This window comes from Micrasema longulum, unplaced genomic scaffold (genome assembly GCF_059751315.1).
Source record: "Micrasema longulum isolate JH-2025_06_02 unplaced genomic scaffold, ASM5975131v1 h1tg000127l, whole genome shotgun sequence".
Classification (NCBI taxonomy): Eukaryota; Metazoa; Arthropoda; class Insecta; order Trichoptera; family Brachycentridae; genus Micrasema; species Micrasema longulum.
Window position 1 is genome coordinate 2,264,346 of NW_028277333.1, and position 24,308 is coordinate 2,288,653.

The 24,308-nt window shown below is 31.3% G+C and overlaps 1 protein-coding gene across 2 annotated transcripts in view; it reads right to left on the reverse strand.

Moving 5' to 3' along the window:
• Positions 1–24,308, reverse strand: part of LOC148284377 (uncharacterized) — a 472,082-nt gene that overhangs the window by 181,861 nt on the left and 265,913 nt on the right. Inside the window, exon 3 of one of the 2 annotated variants that reach the window (XM_088241191.1) lies at positions 1,792–1,828. The exons of the other annotated variant lie outside the window; for it this stretch is intronic. The gene's annotated coding sequence lies outside the window, so the exon portion shown is untranslated. The remainder of the gene's footprint in view (positions 1–1,791; positions 1,829–24,308) is intronic. 2 annotated transcript variants of the gene reach the window in all.

Below are 24,308 nucleotides of genomic sequence, written 5' to 3' on the forward strand. Positions count from 1 at the left end.
TCCTGGCCGATTACCTTTCTTTCCCATCCTTATGGTACCTACCTAATATCAAGATAGAATATTAGAACATTTGGATTTGCAACATTACAAACAAAAAAATTGCATTACACAACATTGCATAAGAGTTCTTGGAATCGTCGCGCGTCGTTGTGAAAGTAAATAATTCGTTTAATATTCACATAAAACTTTTATCATCCGGTGCCCAAAAATAGAAAAACATCCTCATCGTATCAAAGGTAGATCCATTTTCCTGCTCCTTTCCTTTATTCAAATATATTTAGCCTTTTTCAAAACTAAATGAAATTCGTTTTTTCGCTACAGTTTGCATTTTGATAATAATGATGATGTTCAGTAATTGACAGAATCAATCTGTCATTTTTTTTAAACAACGTTAATACGAATTTTTGTGGATGGCAGCATGCTAATCAATCTTGATATTTGAATCATTTTTATTCCTTGATAGTAAACTTACTTTATTAATTTTTAGCATTCTCTTAATTAATATGCTACATTAACTTTTTATTTTATGTTAATTATTTATTGACAATTCTTGATGGAATTCCATTGTAATGATGTAATAACTTATATTTACATGTAAGTTATTAATTTAAAAACACTTGGTATACTTCCACTTACTTATTTGACCAATTAGCGCTTTCACCCTCTAATGAGCATCTTTAGACTGGTCCATCTTAATAACTTTTAGTTTAATTATGAGTTAAAGGAATTTTGGAAATCTGGATAACCACACAACCCAAAATATGCATTTTGCAGAAAACAGACAGATTTAATATCGAATGTACGTGGTGTACGAGGTGTCATTCCATATTAAAACATATTTTTTTATGTAAAAAAAAAATTTAAATGAAAACAATTACGTATTTATCCACTTTAATTTATTTAATAGAACTCGATTTCTGGAGGTATTAATCTTCCCATCAGCATCTATGCCGTTTAATTTTTCTAGTGCTGTGAGTATTTTCTGCGAATTTAGTAATGCCGTTTTTGTGATAACCACTATTTTTAGAAAAAAAAAAGATTTTTGGATAAAAGCTGTCTAGTTGTTTTAAGCAGAACATAAACCTTGAGGTATTATATTACCAAAATGGTGCTACATAAGTTATCTATAATAATAATCTAGTTGACCTTAATGCACCTAATAACACTAATATTTCGTTTTTTTTTTTTTAATTGTGGACTGGCAGCTTTCTGCATAACTACGTTCAATTGAACGATTATTGAAATACGATGTATCTGTTGAATTCGTGGCATAATGTGCTATTTTTTATTTTAGTGTTTACTATCGAATTCCTGCAAGTGTGAAGATTTATAGCCCCATCAAAAATGGTCAAGTTCTTGGAAAAGGAGGTGTTTGATTATCTTTGCAATATTAACTAAAATGTTCTAAGCACAAATAAAGCAAACATGAAGTAAAGATGTTTCTAGGAGTAATACATGCGCGCGCAAATATTTTTTTAAATATTCGTAAAAGAAAATAATATAAATTTGCTGTTCTCTATAAATTAATTATAATTTTTTAGACCCAATTTGTATGAAAGAGAGTAAATACTATTTGTTTCGCTCCGAGAATTCCTGTTTCTTGTCCAACTTTTCACACGCCGATTATAAAACAATGTAACTTCTCGACTTATCTTGTTTGATAAAACTTTTCTTTTAGACAACTGTAAGCTGTTTGTTTTGCGGGGAATTATGTCCGATTACGGTTAAGATTTCAAAAAAGAGTACGTAAAAAATATTAAATTTAAATATTTATTTTATCTGCAAATTTACCTCACTGGGGGACTTCAAACGAACGAGCTTCTCTCACCTAGAACAAAAACAAAACATAATTAACACGACGTTTTAAAGGTACTCCGCTTAATTCAAAATAAAAATTCGATATAAATAGTAAAAGTATTTTATTATACTTATAATTGAATTCTTCAAGATTTTTGTATACCCACTATAAAATAATAAACACAAAATTGCTAATACTTTGTCTTTACGGTCATATTGAATTTGTTAAAACAAGACAAATTTAATGTGATCGTAAAGTAAATCGTTTGGCGACCTCCGCAGTATAATGGCCAAGACGCTTGACTCACGGACGGGAGGCTACGGGTTTGATTCCCGGTGAAAACACAAAAAATAAACGTGAAACAGAATAATAAAAGGAAGAAGATAACGGGATAATCAAAACGGGAATATTCTAAAAGAAGACACGGAGTTATTTTTAATTGATTTTTGGTTAATAGTTCTACCAATTTCTAATCTTTTAAGATTGTCTAAACAAAGGCCACTTTTATTAACACGTACAATTTCCAAGCCCGTTTCTCGATTAAATAAAACTATGGTTTCGGAAATCAAATGATTCTCGAATTCTGAGAAGTAATTATGTATTGTTGAGACATCTTATACAACGGCGGCCCCTACGTATACTATCAAATCTGCATTTTGCGAGGTTTACAGGAGAGCAAAAACAAACAGCGATCAGATATTATAGAATTGCTCCTGTGAACCTAGCAAAATGCAGATTCAATAGTATGCGTAGGGGCCGAAGAAATGTTCGTTAACTGTAAAGTTCCTATGAATGTGGTTCCGACATGTTGGTTGACTAGTAGATGTATTATGTATTATATGTACATAAAAAAAATAGTTTTCTTTTACACATAAATAATTGAATGGTTAGCTAAAGTAATTAAAAAAATATGATTATTTGATTATTATACCAACAATCATTATTTTATTTATTTATTTAACTTTTTGTACATAATGTTATTTGTACATTGGCGGGCTTATTGCCAAATGGCAATTTCTTCCAACCAACCAATAAAATAAAAGTTTTATTTTTATAATTCAAGTTACAGAACATATTCAATAGAAAAAAAAAATTAAAAGCTACAGATATATAAAAATAGGAATAAACGTAATAAATTACATTAAATCAAAACTATTACTCAATGGGAAAAAGGAAAAAAGAGAAAAGAGGAAAGGAGGAGAGATTAAGGAAGAGAAAGGAGATGTTTCTTCAGACGTAATTTAAACAGAGATAATGTAGTAACATCTTTGATGGTGGATGGCAGATGATTCCACAGTCGAGCCGCATGGACACTATATGAGTTAGAGAAGAAAGAGGAACTGTTGATGGGTATTATTATTTTAGTATTATGATTTTAGCAAGAATAATTTTTTACCATTCCGAAAACAAACTTCAGTCTTTTATTATATTTTAAAGGAAGAAATCCAGAAAGTACTACATGCTTTATTTGAATTATTAACTCGAGTCACATTTTTTTCCGCTTGTCATTCTCTTAAATTACGTGTCAATCACAGTTGGAGGACACGATTCTGGGGTTTGTAGCGTAAGTTAACAGTAAGTTAGTTGAGTGTATTAGTCTCAGTAAAGAAGGATATGAATATTATCTTTATCATGTAGTCAAAACCCGCCATTCGCCTTCAGTTCGGATCATCATGCATCACGTCACGTCGTGCAGATTGAAGTTGTGTTCCGTGTAAAAATAATATTGAGAAGAGATAAGTTCATGTATGATCTGGTAGTTTACTAATTGACTTGCTACGGGTTTGATTCGATTGAAGTCAACATGTAAGATTGATTTTAAAAGGTGTTTTCACGCTTCGTTAGTTTTAGTTCCTGGACTGGCACCCTAATTAAGCTTAAGACTAATCACGATGTCTTCAAGAATATAAAAAATGATCAAGATACGGAGATATCGCAGAACCGGTGCAGTCCAAAATGAGCATACACCATAAATCGTTTGCAAATTAAATAATATGATATTTAAATAAACTTATTTTTATCAGATATGGCAGTTACTCTTATCACTTCTGACCAAGCGGTCTGACCTTTCTTCTGACAGTCGTATTCCTGTATCTTTTCCTTGAATTATTGAACGAAAGCATTTTTTTTACACACTTTAGATATTCACCATTGGCGTGTCTCAATGGTTTTATTTTTTTTTTAAATTTCTTTTACATGAGCTAAAACCATTTCAAAATCCTTAGAAGAGCAAAATTTTATATCAACATAAAAATGTTTTTTTTTTAAATAAAACCTGCCGACACAGTAGATTTTATTCTGATACTCTTTCTTTTAAAAAAAATAAAGTCGGTTCGAAATACGAAAGCACGATTTCGTCAATTCTATCGATTATATCAATTTTATCCTGGCATAATCAGTTCGACGTGCAGTTGTCTTTTTGCACAGTATTTCTAGAGGCATCTGTAAGAGAGTGACAGAAAAACTACATTCAAATACCTATTCATTTAACGGCTTGGTCTCTGCAAAAAATCGCTCTATATAAAAAAAATATTTTAACATATAACAACAGAGATGTAGAACACCTTCGATATATATAATATATGGAAGTCTAGGCATTTACAGGGCTTATGACCTGTCGTTGGCTGGTTTAAGTGGCCACTTTACACGCTGTGTAACATTCACCATTTTGCCAATGTTTGAACATCCATATTCCTTCGATTCTTATATTTGTTGATTTTAGTGAAGTTAAAGAGCTGAAACCTTAATTGTTGTGAAGAGATTCATTTGACTGAATTATTTCACATACTTGGCAACGCTTGAAAGGAATTTTCCAATATCTCTATCCGTATTGTAATTTGTTAATCTTAATCTCACTCCCGAGAGTGAAATCCAGTCTTTTATCTGCAAACATTTGGACAAACTGAAATATTAGAAGATATATTTTTTTTATCACAACACATTAGTAGATAATGTAATTTAATAAATAATAATTAATTCATGAATTTGTATCTTGTTATATCAACTTAACATTATCTTAACGTTTTATGAGGTTTTTTTACTTTCATAAATATTTTTTTTAAAAATACGTATTTGCTTTCTTATAAATATTTATATCAAAATATTTAGATTTTGGGCCATTTTAAACGAGTTTTAAATAAGTCCTTGGCAACAGTTTTCAAACCGACCATTCCAATACAAGACATAAAGCGGCCTTTCGCAATAAGGTCGTTAAACCCCTTAATAGACTATTTTATGTTTTTACATACTTTTCTATTTTTTAGACATTTTAACTAGTTGTAAAATACAGTGTCAAAAATGTGAAAAAAGACGCGTTAGAGATGGAAGCGAACACTTCACGACACTACCGTAAGGCTACAAACCGAATCTGAAGACAGAAACATATTTTTTTAAATTCTTTATTGATAAATATAATAAGGAACCTCAGTCCTACGATGATACAAATGAAATTAGAGCATTAAATTGTACGGCAAAGTTTCTTGAAAATGTACGTAATTTTTTTTTTTTTTTTAAACACACTATTTTGAATGACGTCACTGGTTCATATGAATCAACCTATGATCTGAGTGCCATAGAAGATTTCCGGTCTGCTTGTTGTTTCTGGACCAATGGGAAGAACTGAATAAGAATAAGCGGAAAAAAACCTCTGACGTTACACGCGGAGTTATTTCAGAAATACAAAACATTCAAAAATCGAAGCGCTGATAACATTATACTCGTACATTAAAATAGAAATATTTTTTTTGGCTTAGTTTAATAGTCTATTCACAAATAAAAAAATGAAAAACCACTGAACTTTTTTTTTTGCTATCCCATACAATTATTAAAATGATTTCGTCCACGGTTTTAGCAAATAAGAATCAATATTCCATCTAGTTTGAGGAGATTGCATATTGCGGTCACATCTCAAAAGGGTCGGATACAACCTTCCTGCGAGCACTTGGAAAAAATGAACGAATACAGAGAAGGCGGGTATATTGAGATTCCATTGAGGGGCTCTCTTGAATATGCCATAAACTTTTCAATCACATCGGAAGGGTCAAGTCCTCGAGAGGAGAGGAAGGGGTTACTGGTCCCCGAGGATTGCCTTCTGTTTGTCGTCTGCCATAAAATTATTGTAACCAAGTGAGTAGGATTGACCTTCTTGCCTGCTCAAATTTTATTATAAGAATACCACACACGTCAGTTTTATTCAGAGCAAAGGAAGCTGGGAATATTACATTCATACTTTTTTTTTTGCAGAATATCATAAAAGAATGCACATATTTGTCTTCCTTTATTTATGAAATACACACCAAAAACTAAGTTAGATAGACTTGTTTTGACAGCTAGTGTCAAAAACGTTTATTTAAATGCTACAAACTTTTGATTTGAAAACTCGAACCTCACACACAATAATATTAAGTTACGTTTTACAGACGTAACCTAGTTTTTTTTTAAAATCCCAGTGAGTGGTTTTGGGAGGTTAAAAATATAAATTATTTAACTAATTCTGTAATACTTCCTATATTTACCGGCAGTGTGGGTGACAATCCTTATTCCACCTGTTAAGCGCCCGCAAGTACCAACGATATGCAATATGGGAGAACCCAGCCAGCAAGTAGCAATCTTGATAAATTTATACAAAATTACATTTATAAACAGTCAAACATATTAAAGGAAATAATTGTATAAACAGCGGTCACATTACAAAAGTCGTAATGGATCCGGCTAACAAATTAATTCCAAATATATAAGATAAAATAATTCCAAAAACGTATAAAATAGTAGGCGCTTTAGGCAAAATGTGATACCGATTGTTTCCTGCTGGATTATAATATTGGAATATTTTTTTTCTACTGCATATTCTATTTCGTTATCGCGTATTTCTTACATTATATGTTGTTTATATACTTAGGTTTCAAATATATCATGTATGTTGTTTATTAATTAAGGTATAACAAGGTGTTGAAGTTTTATTTGTACAACTATCTAAAATAAATAATTTACATGATTACCGAGAATATGTCCATGTACTTGTAATTTTCTCAAATGAAACGTTTTGGGTAGGTAGGAAGAAATTGCCCTAAAGCCTTAATGTACATATATTGTATTTTTGAATAAAGTTTTAAATAAATAAAATAATAAATGACAGTCCTCTAGATTTTTTGAAATGAAGCCATTAGAACCAGAGTGGCTCAAGTGTAAATATCAATTTTGTGACTGAAGAGCCAAAATGGTTTAGAAGAGATTTTATACTTATCTAACTTATTAAAATTGTATTCCACATCATTTTTGCCACTATGGCGTTTACAGTTTATTATAAGTCTGGCAAAATGGATCAATAATATGCCACTAAGTAGGAATAAATCAAAATAGGTTTTAATGAATTAAATTTTAAAAGCACAAATTAAACGTATTTTACTAGTTATAATATCAAATACTTATTTAGGATTGCTGTTCTTAATCACCAATACGTTACTTAGTCGAGAAATCACTCTCTGCGCCATTTACTTCATCCCTTGCATTGGAAGAGACTAAGAATTACTGATAAAAAGCATGATAGACAGGTGCACATACTCCAAAAGGCAAATAAGGTAATTTTTTTTGGGCATGATTTTTCTCCCATCAGGATATAAAACCTCAAGCTCAAAGTTGGCAGCATCTTGAGATGTCCGCTTGCTGAAATTTACTTCCTCAAAAAGAGCTTCAGGATTGTTGGAGTATTCCAAGTACATCGATAATGGATGTATGCTATTGTAAAGCATACACTGAATTGAATTACCTCGATCATTGCTGATCTTCCTGTTCGTTGTGTTACTTTCCAAGGATTTTGTGGATATAAAGTTTACTCGTTTCATTTCCACAATATGGAAAGGGTTATTTTTCCTTGTTGCTAATATAACATCGATCCAATGCTCAGGAATGTATCTATTTGGAAAATACTTTCTCTGTTTTTACACTACGCCAAAAGCTCGGTAGCATGATGAATAAAAATGTCCGCTGACCGTAAACTTGTGGTCTATTTGCTTTATATAAAGCTGCAATTTTAATATTGCGATTCTGACCACTACACTGGTCCGAGTACATTATTAGTTTCTTCGTGTGTACCTGTTCCCTGATAAATCTTAAGAGGCATGAACCGATTTCTTCTGGTCCTCTTGCAGCTGTAGATTCATCCCACAAATATATAAAAACATCGTCGGTGTCAACATTGTGAATTCCTTAACAGTGTAATTAGGTGCGAAGGTTTTCACGGTCACTGTTATCAATATGTTTCGTTTTTGAGTGATACCGTGTGTGTTGGATTTGTTCCGACGTTTTGACTCCCATCGCAGGAGCCATCTTCAGGGTAAAATGAGCTTTAAACTTTATTCCTAAACAGTATGTCCACAACTGACGCTTGTAATAACAGACACCAGTTGAAATGACTGGTGTCGGAAGTGTTTTCAGTAGATCGAAGATTATAACAATAATGTAATTATTCTATTTTGCACATTGCGTATCAAGTTTTGAATTTTCCATTGCAGATTCTGTTTTCCTTCAATGAAGTTCCTTTTCGGCAATAAACTCATTCTTTCTAGAATCATCACTGTTTTTGCAAGCATCTTTTTTTATTTTGTAAGTGCCACATTGCTTACATGAGTCTGTTATTGGAGCATAACACGAGAGATGTATTTATATACTGGCACCTCAACCTTCTTTTTGTATTCGGAATACATTACAGCCAAATTTAAATTGGGTGACAAATACTGTTGAGTCTCACTTTTATGTCTTGTGTAGTGTGAATCATATTTTATTTATTTGACTGACTTATGCAGTCCATTCTAACGATGGTAAATACATTTTTTTATAATTAATACAGGCACTAATAAAATAAAATACAACTAAATAAAATTAAAGCTAGGAAAAAAAAATTACTACCTCAAGACTAGATCCGGTCTTTCTTAGTGATTTTTTTAAATCTATAAAGACTTACACCAAAAAAGTCCAGATCTTGTCTCGAGTTTACAATACGACACAATCGGGACATTGATGCATGCAAGCCATAGTTTGTGCTGTGTTGATCGAGGAACAGCACATTATTACTTCGCAACCGGCGGATTGGAACATTGGATGTCACTTGTTACAGGTTACATGTTAGAAAAGTGTTAATGAAATCCTTAACTCAATTTATTTTCGGATCAGGCGTTTTGTTCTTCGGAATATGTTTGCCTCTTTTATCAATGGGGGGTGTGTCACAAACAGCTTTTTTTTTAAACCCTTGACGTCCGTCTGATACTTGAAGAGTATGTTTAAAAAATAACTTGCACACACAAATTTATTTTCCATTAATGTCAGGTAAGTGACAAATTCTAGAAAATTCTTTGGATTTCCATGTGGTTGTATTTTTATTAGTAATATTCATTACTAGTTGTAACACAATATCTTGTTTAACTACAATACTTATGAGTAAACATAAGTATGAACTTTGTAGATCAAAACATAATAATGCATAATATTTGGAAAAAAGTCCTTTTTGTCTGTTACGCTCAATCTTCTCGTGGCACTTTTCATTACAAGTGCATTGATAATCTGTGTTTATTTGATTAGCAAGAACGGGGACACCTTTGGTATTAATATATGCCTCGTCATTGGCCCATTTATTTTTTTTCACATTCTTTTTCCACGTATGCTCTTTACGCACACAATGCCAGAGTGACCCAAGTCACACGAACTAAAGATTTTAGCAAAACTATCAAAATCACAGTGGCCCAAGTGACTCGAGCCGCTGTGGTTTTAAAATATTACCTAAAATAATCAACACCAAAACTATAAAAATGGTGCCATCTATGAAATGGTGACAAAACTAATGCTGAGCCACTCTGGCTTTAGAAGAATATATTTTTTCCCGTGGATTTTAGCAATAATCTTAATATCTCAAAATAAGCACTTGGGCCACTCTGGTTTTGATGGTCTCAAATACTCTCCATCTCTGTTGTAATATGTGAAAATTGCATTTGCATGTAAATACTTGCAATTAACATTCTAATTGCAAAATTATATACTTGTTTTATGAACTTCTAGCCAAAATACACTAGCATTGACATACATAATATATATGCGACTTCCCTCTGGTAATTATAAACATGAGCACATAATGTTAGCTGTACCAACATAACATCAATCATTCTGGCCATGTATTGTACTCGTATGTACATGTTGTATCAGTTTTACATTAGCTTGGCACTTCCGAAGTAGATGGTTATGGAAATGAATCTCTTTTCACCACCTGCATGTCAGTCAGTCAATTTTCGTACATTCAAACCGAATCATAATGGGTAAAACCACGGTAAACGATACAAAACTGAACGGAAATTTTTACAAAGATATTCCAGTACATTTTCATGTGCCGGAATATTTTTTTTTTAAAGGTGCCTCGATTTACTTAATTTATTTACAATAAAGCGCTTTATTATTGGCGATCTTAAAGGAAAGACGCCTGCGTTGGCTCGATCATGTGAATCGAATGGAGGATGGTCGAATAACGAAAGTTTAATATTATGTTCGGAGAGTTTTTTGATGCCAAAAGATCCTACGGTGGTCCGCAGCGAAAGATGTCCTAGACTCTTAAAAGGCTGTGGTAAATAATCCCTTTGCTCGGTGATGTAACATTGTGTTAACACCAATAAAAGACGGAATGGTGGTTTCAATAAATTAAGCCACCAAAACACCATTTTAAGAACTTAAAATAAGGGACCGTTTGAAAATTAGAGGTTATTGAAAAAACTTATTTGAAAACGAACAAGAATTATAACGCAACATTTTGAGTTTGTTTAAATGTTTGTAGATAAAAAACTAGATTTCACCCTCCTATGAGCTAAAATTAACAAACAACAACAAAGATGAGTAACATTTTAGAGAAGGAAATATGAAGTTTTTTCATTTACTTATGATCTGTCTTTGGCTGGTTTATGTGACCCTTTTATAAACTGCGTAACTTTCACCATATTGCCTATGTTTAGACACACATGTTTCTTCAATTTTTCCATCTCATTATTGTTGCGAAGAGATTTATCTGATTCCAAGAAATTGTTTGAAAATTGTTTTCAGGCGTTGCTAAGTATGTGAAATAATTCGATTAGATGAATCTCTTCACAATAATAAAGTTTTCAGCTCTTTAACTTCACCAAAAAAACTGATGGAATAATTGGAGAAGCATGGATGTTCAAACATAGGCAAAATAGTGAATGTTACCAGTGTGTGAAGTGGCCACTTAAACCAGCCGATGACAGGTCATAAGTAAATGAAAAAACTTCATATTTCCTTCTCTAAAATGTTACTCATCTTTGTTGTTATTTGTTAATTTTAGCTCATAGGAGGGTGAAATCTAGTTTTTTATCTACAAACATTTAAACGAACTCAAAATGTTGAGTTATAATTCTTGTTCGTTTTCAAATAAGTTTTTTCAATAACCTCTAATTTTCAAACGGTCCCTTATTTTAAGTTCTTAAAATGGTGTTTTGGTGGCTTAATTTATTGAAACCACCATGAGGTACCTATTACTTACGCAAAAATATTTTTTTGAGATAAGAACATATTCGTTATTCTTAATCAGCGAAATGAGCCTACTGTAGTAGAAACTTAGATATTATAAATACTTTATGGTTTGTAAGTACAAAATCATTAACCTCGTTTGCTCACAGAGCAGAATTTGAAGGCGCTCCAGCCCGTGAATATAAAAATAAATTGTCTTCAAATTATCGATCTCTGTTTTTGTGTGGGAATATAGATTGAAGGACGTTTTTTTAAAGAGCTGGGAGGCGTTACATAAGGCAGGTAGTTAATCTGTCAGCTGCGGGAGAAAGCGCCCTCTAATTAATGACAGGGATGGAGTCTTATTATTGCGGATTAACTCGCCTAATATTGCGGATCAACCGAGCCAAAAGTGTAAATGAGCGATAGACGAACCGTAAAGCATCCCATTATTTATTTATTACGAGCTTTATACTCGTACACAGCAGCTTACCCGGCGCGGCGTTGGAAGCCCGGGGCACCCAATCATTGCGAAAGATGAGGCGAGTTTTAGCTTGCTGTACCTAGGTACAACCATGCGTTTTTATCATCTGCTATTTAAAGTTTTAGTGTAAAAGTTAAATTATCATGTGTGAAACTTTCTACTCAAACAGGTACTAAGTTCACTATGAACCACATCTTCATGGTTTATTCGGTAGGTACTTTGTGGAAGAAAATCTATTTAAAAGCCCCATATTTCAATGTAAATTGCCGTAAGCATTAAACTCGATTTTCACGAATGCCATAAAAGTAAAATAATTTTGTAAATATGCATTACTCGACCTCTAGGAGCAATTTGCAACTGACATTCCAAGTGATTTGTAAATACCAACAAAATAAACACGTGGTTTTACACACTGTATAAATACGAAATTTGGTTTCGGAAGCGCCTTTCTCTGAGGTTTCAAAATAAAATAAAAAATATCAAAGAAATGTGTTTGTCAAGGGGTTCGGTGAGTACAAATATTATTGTGTTAAGTAAATAGTACCCACGTAAACCCCCATAGTGTGTTCAAACATCGCTTATAGCACAGTCGTCGGCGTCGGAGGCGTCGGCCGTCGGGAGGGGTAGCAGGGAGTAGGGCGGGGGAGTACCTCGGTGAGGCCGCATTCTTTCACTTCATATTTTGGTGGATATCTTAACGTTATAAGCTATCATTGGCAAGCAGTTTTCTACATAACATTAATTCCTCTGCTAGTACATACAGCCGACTGAAAATCTGAATTCCTTTGACACACAAATTATTTGGACCCTTTACTTTTTTCTCCTTTGTTAATAACCCATTGCCTCACTGCGGTAATTTCGTCCAAACCTTTTGTAAATAAACGTACGTTTTAAAATGGAATATTTACGTTCAGTGAAATACCTTATAAAATTATAATACTTTTGTATTTTGAATTCAACCCCCTTGCAGCTTATTTTTAAATAATGGTTAGGGTGTTAAAAATAATTGATGTTTGGTAACACCAATTACGAGGTAGTAAAAATATGTCTATATTAAAATAAGACCAGTTTTTTTATCATAATTATAGGTGGAAAGTTTGAAAATATCATGTTTTTTACATAGATACAATAGGTAAAAAAAACTAAATTTTATCGTATTTTTTTTTTAAATTTCTTATTTACATCGGGTTGTTATCCCGTGGCTAGTGATGAGGACTCGTGGATGAAAGGTGTGGTTTCAACAAGAACTTGATTTCCGTTTTCTTATAGTGAGTTATTTACAACTGGCCCCAAAATCTTAATATTTGGGGAAATCATAAGAACTCAAATGTTACTTAATACAATAAAAAATAAAATTGATGGTTGAAATGAAATAATGTTAGTCCTGTAAAAATATTATCTTTAAAATGATTTGTTGAATGATATAATATTATGTGCGTACGATGATAAATAACTTTTTAAACTGAATGTAGGAACATATGAAACAAATAGTGTTTTCGAAGAAGATCTATTGTCAAGTTACTAAATAATAAAACGTCTTACAATGTCCATAAATTCTGCTCCTTTAAACTCTACTTAAGTTGGGTTTCTTTTTCTGTGTGTTCGAACATCGTTAGAAAGAAAATCCCAATTCGTCCAAATTGTCCTGTTTTTTTCTCGAAAACAAACAAATTAGTGAGCAATTTATGGCCGCAGTTGGAATATAGAAGAGGAAGTAGAAGTAAATAGAGTGAAAATAACCATCTTCACCTTCAATTCTTGAGAGATTACCTACTTTTATTCTGCTGGAAAATACCCATGTCAAAAAAATGAGTAATTGAAAATAAAAATTACACTGATAAATTACTTTGAAGTTTAGAAACTTACATTTAAAAACTTATTGTGGGCGGACGGTAAGGGTTGAGTATTTTTCGAATTTAGTGAAATTAAAATATTTTCTTATCTCAACAACTCTTATTTTGTTTCATTTAATTATAAATTACGTAAAAAAAAGTTTTAATCTTAATTAAAGTAAATGTACATAGATTTACTATCCTTATGTGGATGCTGTTTTTTTTTTATATATAAAGCAACAACAAGATGCCATTTTCATTAATACATTCGATGGATGATCTATTTTTATCAGATTCATTTAAGTGATCAATAAATTCCGTTTCATGGTGTTGGAAATAATCGATATAAAGTAAACAATAAGGAAAATAGAACTGAGAAAGAGAATACTAGAAACAATGCGCTTTACCTTTTTAAACAGGTTTAAACAGTATACATTATTTATTATACTACCTAATACAAATAAATTAAGAAGTGTAATCGAATAACTTTTTAGTTTGTTTGTGGTTTGTGTGCGCTATGAACTTGTCGAATTCATTAAATATGTATCATTATGTTAAGTTCCTAAGAAAAAGTTGAAAACAAACTTTTTACTCCCAGATTGGCATACGTTTACGTTTCAATTCTCACAAAGTAAGCGCTTGTAAATAAATCCATTGGCAAATTAGACTTATCCATTCGAGGAATCATTTGTTTAGTGGAGGATAATTCATTTATCTTTCCCTTTACTGAGGAAATATTTGTCAAAAACTGCTTTATACGTAGAACTTCGCCGTGTATTGCCCATAAAGGGCCTCATTAGCATAAACGCGCCGCTAACACACTCACTTTTTCTTTAAATAATATAATGTCAACGGCATCATTAATTCTATCAAAAGATTGCGAAAAATGATATTATATGATTTTTTATGAATTTTGAAGGCGAGCTTTGATTTGTTCGAAAAAATTGGAGTTTTAGTTCACAAGCCTAATTCAGAATCATTATATGCATTGAACCTTCGTTTATATTTTATTGTTTTTTCACTATAGCCCGTACACACAAAATGCTAAAAATCCGGTAATATAACTTAATATGCCTTAAAAATTATACATCGTATTTAGTCATTTTTAATAAACACAATTATATTAATTGTATTGTCATAAGATGGATGAGTATAGATTTATGAGTATTTGGAATCGATTTGCCGATTTTATTCATGAAAATTACAGATGAACGGTCAATACGCTGTGATAGATATAGCAAAGCAGAACGATGTGCACTTTAAGTTGAGGAAATTTGGCCAATTATATTATTGGTAAATACCTATTTTACATAATAAAATTGCCAGTATCAAATATGTATATTATATATGTTCATAAGCCTTCCCACTTTTAACTGCAGTTATAATATCTAAGGTGACTAAATTGATACTAGTTGCATTTTACCCGAATCGTGTTATTCCTAAAGTACACGTTGATCAGTATAAGGTTTCAAAACCGTTTTATTCTGAAAATATTTTTTATGTTATGCCCGAATTTTCATATTAACAAAGTTTATTTGCAGCCCGCCAATTTCGAAATAACCCTTGTTTATTTGTAAATGATACATTCAAATAAAAACTTACAATTTAGACTGATCAAAAGACGACAAATTGTTCACATAATTTAATTATTTTTATTTTAATATTGTATAATCCTATTTTCGGCCTAGTGGTGTAATAGTCAGCGTATTTGCCTGCCATGCAAGAAATCTCGGATTCGATTCCCCAAGTGGTGGATATGAAATATTTCATAGTCACTGGACTGGTATCTGAAGCATAAGACTGATCACCTTGCCTTCGTGTAACAAAAATGATCAAGATACGCTGCGATCGGTGTACCAATGCAGTGCCCTATGCACCATAAGGTGCAGAAAGGAAATGATGATGGTGATGATATTCTTATTAAATAAATTTAATACATTTTTTTTAAATTTTCAATTAACCTAACTATAAAGTAAATGAACACATTTTCATATTGTTGTTACTAAAATTTTAGATCCCGCAGTTTCTGCCTTCTGTTTCCTAAATGTTGCGCAGTCCTATCGTCTTACTTTGTGTCCCTAGTCCAACTTTTTCAATCAGGGACATTAGTGGTAAACATCTGTTTTGTTTTCTTTCCCTAACTTAGGTATATCCTACCCCTCAATAAGTATAATAATAATGTTTTTCTCAACAACACCCGCTGAAACATTTCAGACCGAGAGATCAAATTTTCAAAAGAAGTCCACAAACCAGTATAAATATTCGTATTGAACAATAATTTACTACATCAACATTGAAAAATTTAGTAAAACTGTGTTTAAAAACATGAAGATTTGCGTACTAACGCAATAAGCCATGCATTTAAAAAAAAACTTTTTCATTGTTATGTATCGTAGTTTTGGGACCACATTTTTTTTTTACTCTGAAAATTCAACCAAAAATTGGGGTGCGTCTCATGGTCCGAAGCGTCTTATCGTCCGCAAAATATGTGTGTTCTAGTTTTATGAGTTCAATTGGTTTTAAATTGGCTAATTTGTCATGTTTTATATTTAAGATAAATACAGCTGTTGGTTATCCAAATATAGAATTAAAAAAAAACTAAAGTAAATGTAAATTTCATTAAATCGAATTAGTTTGAGTTTTTTAAGTAATAGTATGTGTTTTTGATTTTTTTCAGACTACAACAAAGGACATATATCGGACAGTCAGTAATACTATACAATAGACTTGACCTACCCGACTGCATGAAAAAATATACAGCAGTCAAATTTAAAATCAACATTAAGAAGCACTTGATGACTACATTAACTAGACAAGACATGTAATATGTTTGTATCCCTTACGAGTTCTTAAATTTACAAATAAAATAAAAAAATGTAAATAAATAAAAAAAATTGTAACTCAAAAATAATATTGCTATAAAACTTCAACAGATGTCACTTATAGCATATACACTTATAGCATAAAGCGCGCATTCTTTTCTTATTAATAGTAATTTTTTATTTCATTTTTGTATATGATTCTGGATTTGTCTTTTGCATCCTAAAATATGTTCATGTACTTGTAATTTTATCGAACTGAACAGTTTGAGTAGATAGGAAGAAATTGCCTTAAGGCAATATGCCCGCCCTCATATGTATATAAAGTTTTGAATAAATAAATAAAAAAAACATCCGAAAATTGTGGAAACGGGAAATCACAAATATTGGGCAGAGTGGTGAATGTTACTTATTGTGTAAAGTGAACACTTCGACCAGCTAATAACAGGTTACAAGCCCTATAAATCTCTACATATCCAAATTCATTTAACTCTGTTAAGATACCAGTATTTTTAGATAAAAACCTTTGAGGGTTAAATTCCAGTATTAATCTTCAAAGATTTTCAATAATCTTTAATTATTATTTTTTTGTTGCCTAGTAACAGAATTTTAATCATGAACCAAATAAACAATAATATTTTAAGTTTGTACAAATGTTTGCAGATAAGGACTGGATTTTACCCATATCAATAAAGGTTTCAGCTCTTTAACGTCTCATAAATAAAAGACCACAACATATGAAATAATTAAAAAATTATAGATATTCGTACATAAGCAAAATGGCGAATGTTACACAATGAATAAAGTGTCCATTTAAACCAGCCAATGATAGGTCACAACCCCTTTGAAATGCCGAGGTTTCCATATTTCTTATCTAAAATGTTTATCGTCTCAGTAATAACTTATTAGAGGTGGAAAAGAAAACTAAAGAAAAACTAGTCATGATATTATGAATTCATTTATAATTCATTCACTATTTATATGAATTCATTCTGTTAAAAGCTGAGTGAGCAAAACTGTGGCCAATCACCCCCCCCGTCCCCTGACTTCACACTTTTTTGTTTTGTTTGAGGATCCGCTCAGATACTGCTCACTGTTTTTTCAGAAACAGTTTAATTTGTAAAAAAGGAACTGTTACTACGACTTCTTTTAAGTAACCGGAATGTCAATCTCCATGATATAAAAATAAGGTAGGTAATCATAATGTATTACTTCAAATGTTTACAAAAATAATGTTTTAATCAAAATAGTTATAGAAATAGAAAAAAAACCATAACTCAAGCTGACTTCTCCGAGACGTTTTATTTTGAAATTTTAAAATTCTATTGCGACTTTTATCTGAACTGTGAAATTCCGCATTATCCTCTAGGGACAGGGATAATAATGCAGTTTGATGATTGTAGGTAAACAAAATCCTTACAAGATCCTCTGTAAAGGTACATCTGCTAACATTATGTAAATAATTTCATCTGAAATTAGAATCCTTAAGATAACCGCTCCTTGTCTCGTGAAGGGACTGTCTTTTACGTTTTCTGGTCCACAAACCACCCTCCTTAAGAGCAACCAACCCCTTTATCTTCACCCTCGCAATGCGCGCTGATAAGGAAGACAGATTGAGACCACTACAGATTTTTTAGTTGATACTTTACATTTGGGATTCGAGACAGGGATGAGAGTATGTATTACGTTCCTTTATAATAGTTTGGCCAACGTTGAAATTTCGTCGCCGACAACTTAATATCTCCAATGCCTTGCTTTTAAATTTAATTTGCTTAACTTTTTAAATAAACTTTTTATATTTTTTATAAAGTTGCTGTTTTTGTAATTTGATATACTTAAAAAAAAGTCGTTTAATGAGAACAGCGATTACAATTATAGTGAAAAAAAATATTATGTAAAATTTCGTGTTTTAAAACATTCGATTGCTTTAATCAATAAGAGTTTGTATACTTCGCAATACTTTACGATTAATTTAATAACCTAAAAATAATTATGTTACACCTAGAAATTTGATTGTGATGCATATAATAATTTTTAGACTAATTTTAACATTTCGACACCTGCTACGTTTAGTATCATAACCCGCAAAACGCGATTTTACAGGAAAAGGATTTAAAGATATTTCTGTCTAGTATAAATCCATATATGTAATAGAGTTTTTTTTTATATGCACTTTGACGAAGGTAAATTACGTTTCTGTTAGACAAAAATAATTATTTCAAAAAGTTTCTGCCCTTGAAATATGTTTTCTGTGATTCACAAAAGTCATACAAAGGTCGTGGACGTTGATCTTTACTACAGACATTTTTAAAAGTTTTAATCAAACCGTAGAAATATGTTTTACATTAGTAAAAACAAAATGTGTTTGGATGCATATCAGAAACTGAATTTGCAGCCATATATATACGTTTTTAAAGTTTAACTACGAAATACGACGGGTGCAAAATGCATGTGAAATATGGAATTTATATAAATATAAATATTTTTTCTATATTTAAATGGATAAATATTTTTGTTTTAAATTTATATTTACCATAACAGTCGTCGGTTATTGGAAGACAAATTATTTTTGATCAATAATGATAACAATTTTTTGCGACCGCGAATTAAAACACCTAAAACTTTATTGTTAAAATTTGTTCATATTGAATCGTAATTAGTATAATAATACATGAAAAAATATTGTGCTCGTTTAAAATTATTTATTAGAATAAACCTAAAATAAAATTTTATTTATTGATTTCTATGGTAAAAATTAAATGTTAACACATCCATATATTAAAGCGATAGTCCTTATCTAGAAAAAAAATTGGCTCACGTAAGTGCACGATTTTACTTCCGTTCATCAAACAAAACTTATTGCTTACAATAAAAATCATAATATCCAACTTTCGGCAGAATTCACTGGTAACTAAAAGTTAATTATTCAAATTATTTATACATAGTTACGCGTTTAACAATTTCTTATACAAAATTCTTTTGCTGCATTTAAAATAAAACTTACTTAGAAAAATGTATTATTTAGTGCAAACAAGACAAAAATGAAAGAAATATTTCTAATCAAAATGCATAATACAAGGGTTAAAATTTCACTTAAAATTATTTTATTTAGAATTATTTAAAAACATCCAACTTTAAGGTATCATAATTAATCAATGGAGCAATATACAAAGTTGTCATTTTTTTATTAAAAAAATATTGCTTTAGCATTATGAATCAATGTTTACTTCAATTCTACCATAACACATATTGAACATTGAATTTTAGGACGATTCTGGTCCGGCTGCCCTATAGTGCGGCAAGCATCCCTCTCGTCCAGGGAATACAGTCCTTACTGATACTTGCACCATTTTCGGTCATCTATTTCGTACCGTGAAATTATTGCAAGGGTTCATAGAATAGCATTCTTTCTAAAATATATGCGCTACAGTACGCGTCCCAAAAAAATGCAAATATTGATTCTTATTAGTTGGAACTAAAGATATAGTAATATATCGACGAAATACATTAAAAACTTAAAATTGATAGTTTGTGGGTTACGACATTATACATAGGATAGATCGATTTATTTATGTATTTTATGAACTGAAATATGCACATAAATTTACAAAATAGTTTGCGAGAATATGTTATGGCGAGAATAGATCAAACAGACGATGTGGTGTGGTGAAGCTAAATATTTGTACGGATTTGTACGGCTGTCCTAAAGAACCGATATGTTGCGGTCAATAATAAATTCGTATTTTTATAAAAGTTAGAATCTAAATAAATAAAGAATAATAGTAAACCGCTCGTATGTTGATTAAACCTTATTCACCACAGGACTTTTGTCCCTTGTTGGGAATTGTTTTCGAATGAATAAAAAATGTAAATGAATAAATAATTTGTAAAAATGTAAAAACCAACAAAATAACGTAACCACTTTATAACTTTACAAAAATTAAAAACAATTACAATTGTTTTCAAACTGTGTTAGGAATTGATATTTTTCACAAATAATTGTATTAACTAAAAACGGGTGAATTTCATTACATTGGAGTTATTTTTATCACAGCAACGAGAAGGGTCACTCTACTGTCATTGTTTGATAAATAGTGTTTTTTTTTTCATCTACATAATATGTGCATTTAAATTATGTTTCATTTCAATACATTTTACCAAATCAAGGGAAAAAAAGGTAATTTGTAAGTTAAGTAAAAATGTCCCCTTTATAAAAAATGTCGGTTTCACAAAACATTTATTATAATATATCTCTTACGTGTTTCATATTTCGGCAAATTCAATAGCTTCATTTTTAAAAAAATTTTGTATACATTTAAAATTATTACTTTTGCATACAACTTGATCTCACATTCCACGATTCGTGGCATCTTGATTGAATGTCAGTCAGAGATTTTGATGCCTGAACGCAATCGTAATTCACCAACAACTAACAAACTCTCATCTTCTTAAACCCTTAATTTATTACCATATTGTTGCATTTTTTTTTTAATTTCACATATTTTCCCTCATTTAATATTATGGTGAAAATATATTGTAATCTTTTATAAATAAAGTAATATAACTTAATCTGTTACAAGTTGTATTTTCCACTCTGTTACTTTATTGTATTCTCTGCGCACTTTCAACACCTCAATCCCAATTTAAGTTTAATAACAAACTTTCCTAACATAAAAAATAATTGTTTTGGAAACGTGTTGAAATTATACAATGTTGTCTGTTTTCTCTAATTAAAAAAAAAAAATCTCTATTTTTTGGAATTAGCATTTCAGTCGAATTCAACCCTGGAAGATCGATTGAAAACACATATAATCTCCTTACTTTTTTTCTGATGAACATAATCCCTAAGATATACCGGATCCTGTCTTGAGGTAGTAATTTATATTTTTTTTGTACCACCTTTAATTTTATTTAGTTTTATTTTGTTTCATTAGTATCTGTATTTATTATAAGAAATTGTATTTACCATCGTTAAAATGAACTGCATATGTCCGTCAAACAAATAAAAAAATAAAAATCAAAAATATTATTATTTACAAACCTAATTCACGTAAATTAGATCATTTTACGAAAAACCGCATGTAAATTGGTCCAGTAGTTATTGAGTCTATAAAAGACGAACATACATACTTTCCTTTTTATATATTTAGATGTACATAAAAAACTTCCCATTCATGCAAATAATTAACATATTTACGTGTAGCTACAAAAACTTGACCATACATATTTGAATACTATTATTTTAATGATTTATTATTATTTTAACAATAATATTTTTGATCTATTTTTCTAGGAAATAAATACAATTTTATTAAGTTTGTCGGTAGTTACAAGAGTAATTTCCGGATAATAATTAATATTGAGGTTTTTTTTATAGATTAGATTATTATGTCATAAATTTTATTTTTACATAGATAATACATTGTAATGTAATACAACGTCAACTCCTTCAAATATTAAGGTAAATGACTTATTAAAACAATCATAGTACTATATTGCTGCATTTTTTTTATGGTAATTAGAGCACGGCTATCGGCAGCAAACAGATGTTATTATGGCGTGTTTAAATATCTGAGATCCAAATTGCTCACTAGAAAAACTAAGACCATTATTTACTAAACTCTCCTCAGACCGGTCATTGCATATGGTGCCGAATGCTGGGTTATGACCGAAAGAGATGAAAATATGGTATAACTATTTGAAAGAAAAATATTAACGAAGATATTTGGTGCTGTCAACCAAAACGGATTGTGGAGGAGACTGTTTAATTATGAATCAGAGGCACTGGATGGCGAACTCAAAATTGCACAATTAATTAAATAAAAATATTACAATGGTTAGGCCATGTGCACAGAATCAATGATAACCGTATCCCAAAAAATATTATTTATTCCACTCCAGAAGGCAGATAAATCAGAGGCAGACCAAAATTAAGATGGCTAATTGGAGCAATTATTGGCCTGACAAACTGGAGAAGAGCCACAGGGTGCAAGAAAGGATGGAGACAGATTCTGGAGGAGGCCATGGCCCACAACGGTATGTAGCTGATGATGATGAATTAACAATGTCTTAATAGACAATGGCATTTAATGAATCTAAGAGACTAAAAGTTTTATTTTGAATAGATTTGAGATGATAAATTTCATAATTTTGTTACAGTTCCGGACGGTGATAAAGTTTTATATTAACAATATTATTTAATAACATTTCCCTTTGTCTGGAGCGTCTCATGTAACCTTATGCAGGGAGGGAATCGCCGCTTCCCGCGGGAGTGTTATGGACCTTCCTAACGCCTTGGGGGACTGATGATAAATAGCAGTCATATCACAAACGTCGTAAGTTTAAGCGACACACTAAGACGAAAACTTATGGCCTTATGAATACATCCCTTTTAGAATGTATGAATTTGATCGAGAGTGCTCCGTAAATTTTCATTTTCGAGCAATTTTTCAGGAGCAAACCATTTTATTAATTTTTAAAAACGTTCATAAAAAAATAAAAATAATAATTTTTCGTCCATCACTAGCACATATATTGAGAAAATATTTTTTTATAATAAATATATAAAATCTCCATTCTTTTGCACGGAAATCTATTATTGAAATAAATTATCACCATCATCATCATTCCTTTCCACACCTAATGGTGCATAGGGCACTGAATTAGTACACAAATCGCAGCGTATCTTGATTATTTTTGTTACATAATGGTAAGACTACGAAATATTTTAGTGTGACAACATCCTCATGTCAACCATGTCGGGAATCGAACCCGAGACCTCTTGTATGGTAGGCAAACGCACTGATCATTACACCACGAGGCCGGCAAATAAATTATACCAAATCGCAAATGTCTTATTTTGATTTTTTTTACAAGTGTTCAATAAATAATAATCACCATCCTCATCATCATACGCAATATTTAGTGATGAATAGGGCACTGCATTGGTACTCTAATTGCACCATCACTATTTGATACATGAAGGCAAGAAGCTCAGTTTTACGCGTCCAGAAAGTAATTGTAGGGTTTAAGTCGTTTGTTTAGTATTTTTTACTGTCCTGCATTTGACCTTGCTTTTTAATGGCGTACATGCATTTTGGTTTCTGTAATGACATATCATAATAAAAATCACTATCTAAACTTGAAATTTTATTTCAAATTTGCCTAAATTAGAAATTGGGACCTCAGGCATGGTGCAAATTTATCTCCAGTTGTAAGATTTTTACTTAAGAGTAACCATCGACTCGTAAACACGCATCCAGGGGTCGGGTTTTATTTTACACACAGAACTTTATTCTTCACCTGCCCGAACAAATATAAATAAAATAATATAACCATCATATTTAAAACATCGAAAGGTAAGATAAAAATAAAATCATCTTACCTTTACGTAACAAAAATTACCAAGATACGCTGCAATTGGTGTACCGATGCAGTGCCCTATGCATCATTAGGAGCGGAAAGGGAATGATGATGATGGTGATGAAACATTAGACATAACAACAATATACATAACGATAGTAGAAAACTTAAGCTAAAAATAGGTAAGCGTGTATTTAATTTATTAATGGTCTCAGTTTACAAGGCCACATTGAAATATCCTGGTCCGCTTGGCCCCTAGGAGTCGGGGGCTCCCCTTCGGTGACTGAGCAATAAACAAACTTTTCCAGCACATATTTTCATAGGTACTTTGACATTAAAAAATGGACAAGCAAATATAGACATTAAGGCCACGCGAGGTTGGGCCTTTAAATAAATAAGTTTATTAAATTCAACATTTTTGCTTTTTTGTTTTGGAATTTTGTAAATATGAAGCTTTCGGGTTTGGGCCCCTAGGAAAGCTCGGGACTCTTGGTGGCCAGGTTTGCTATAATAATAAG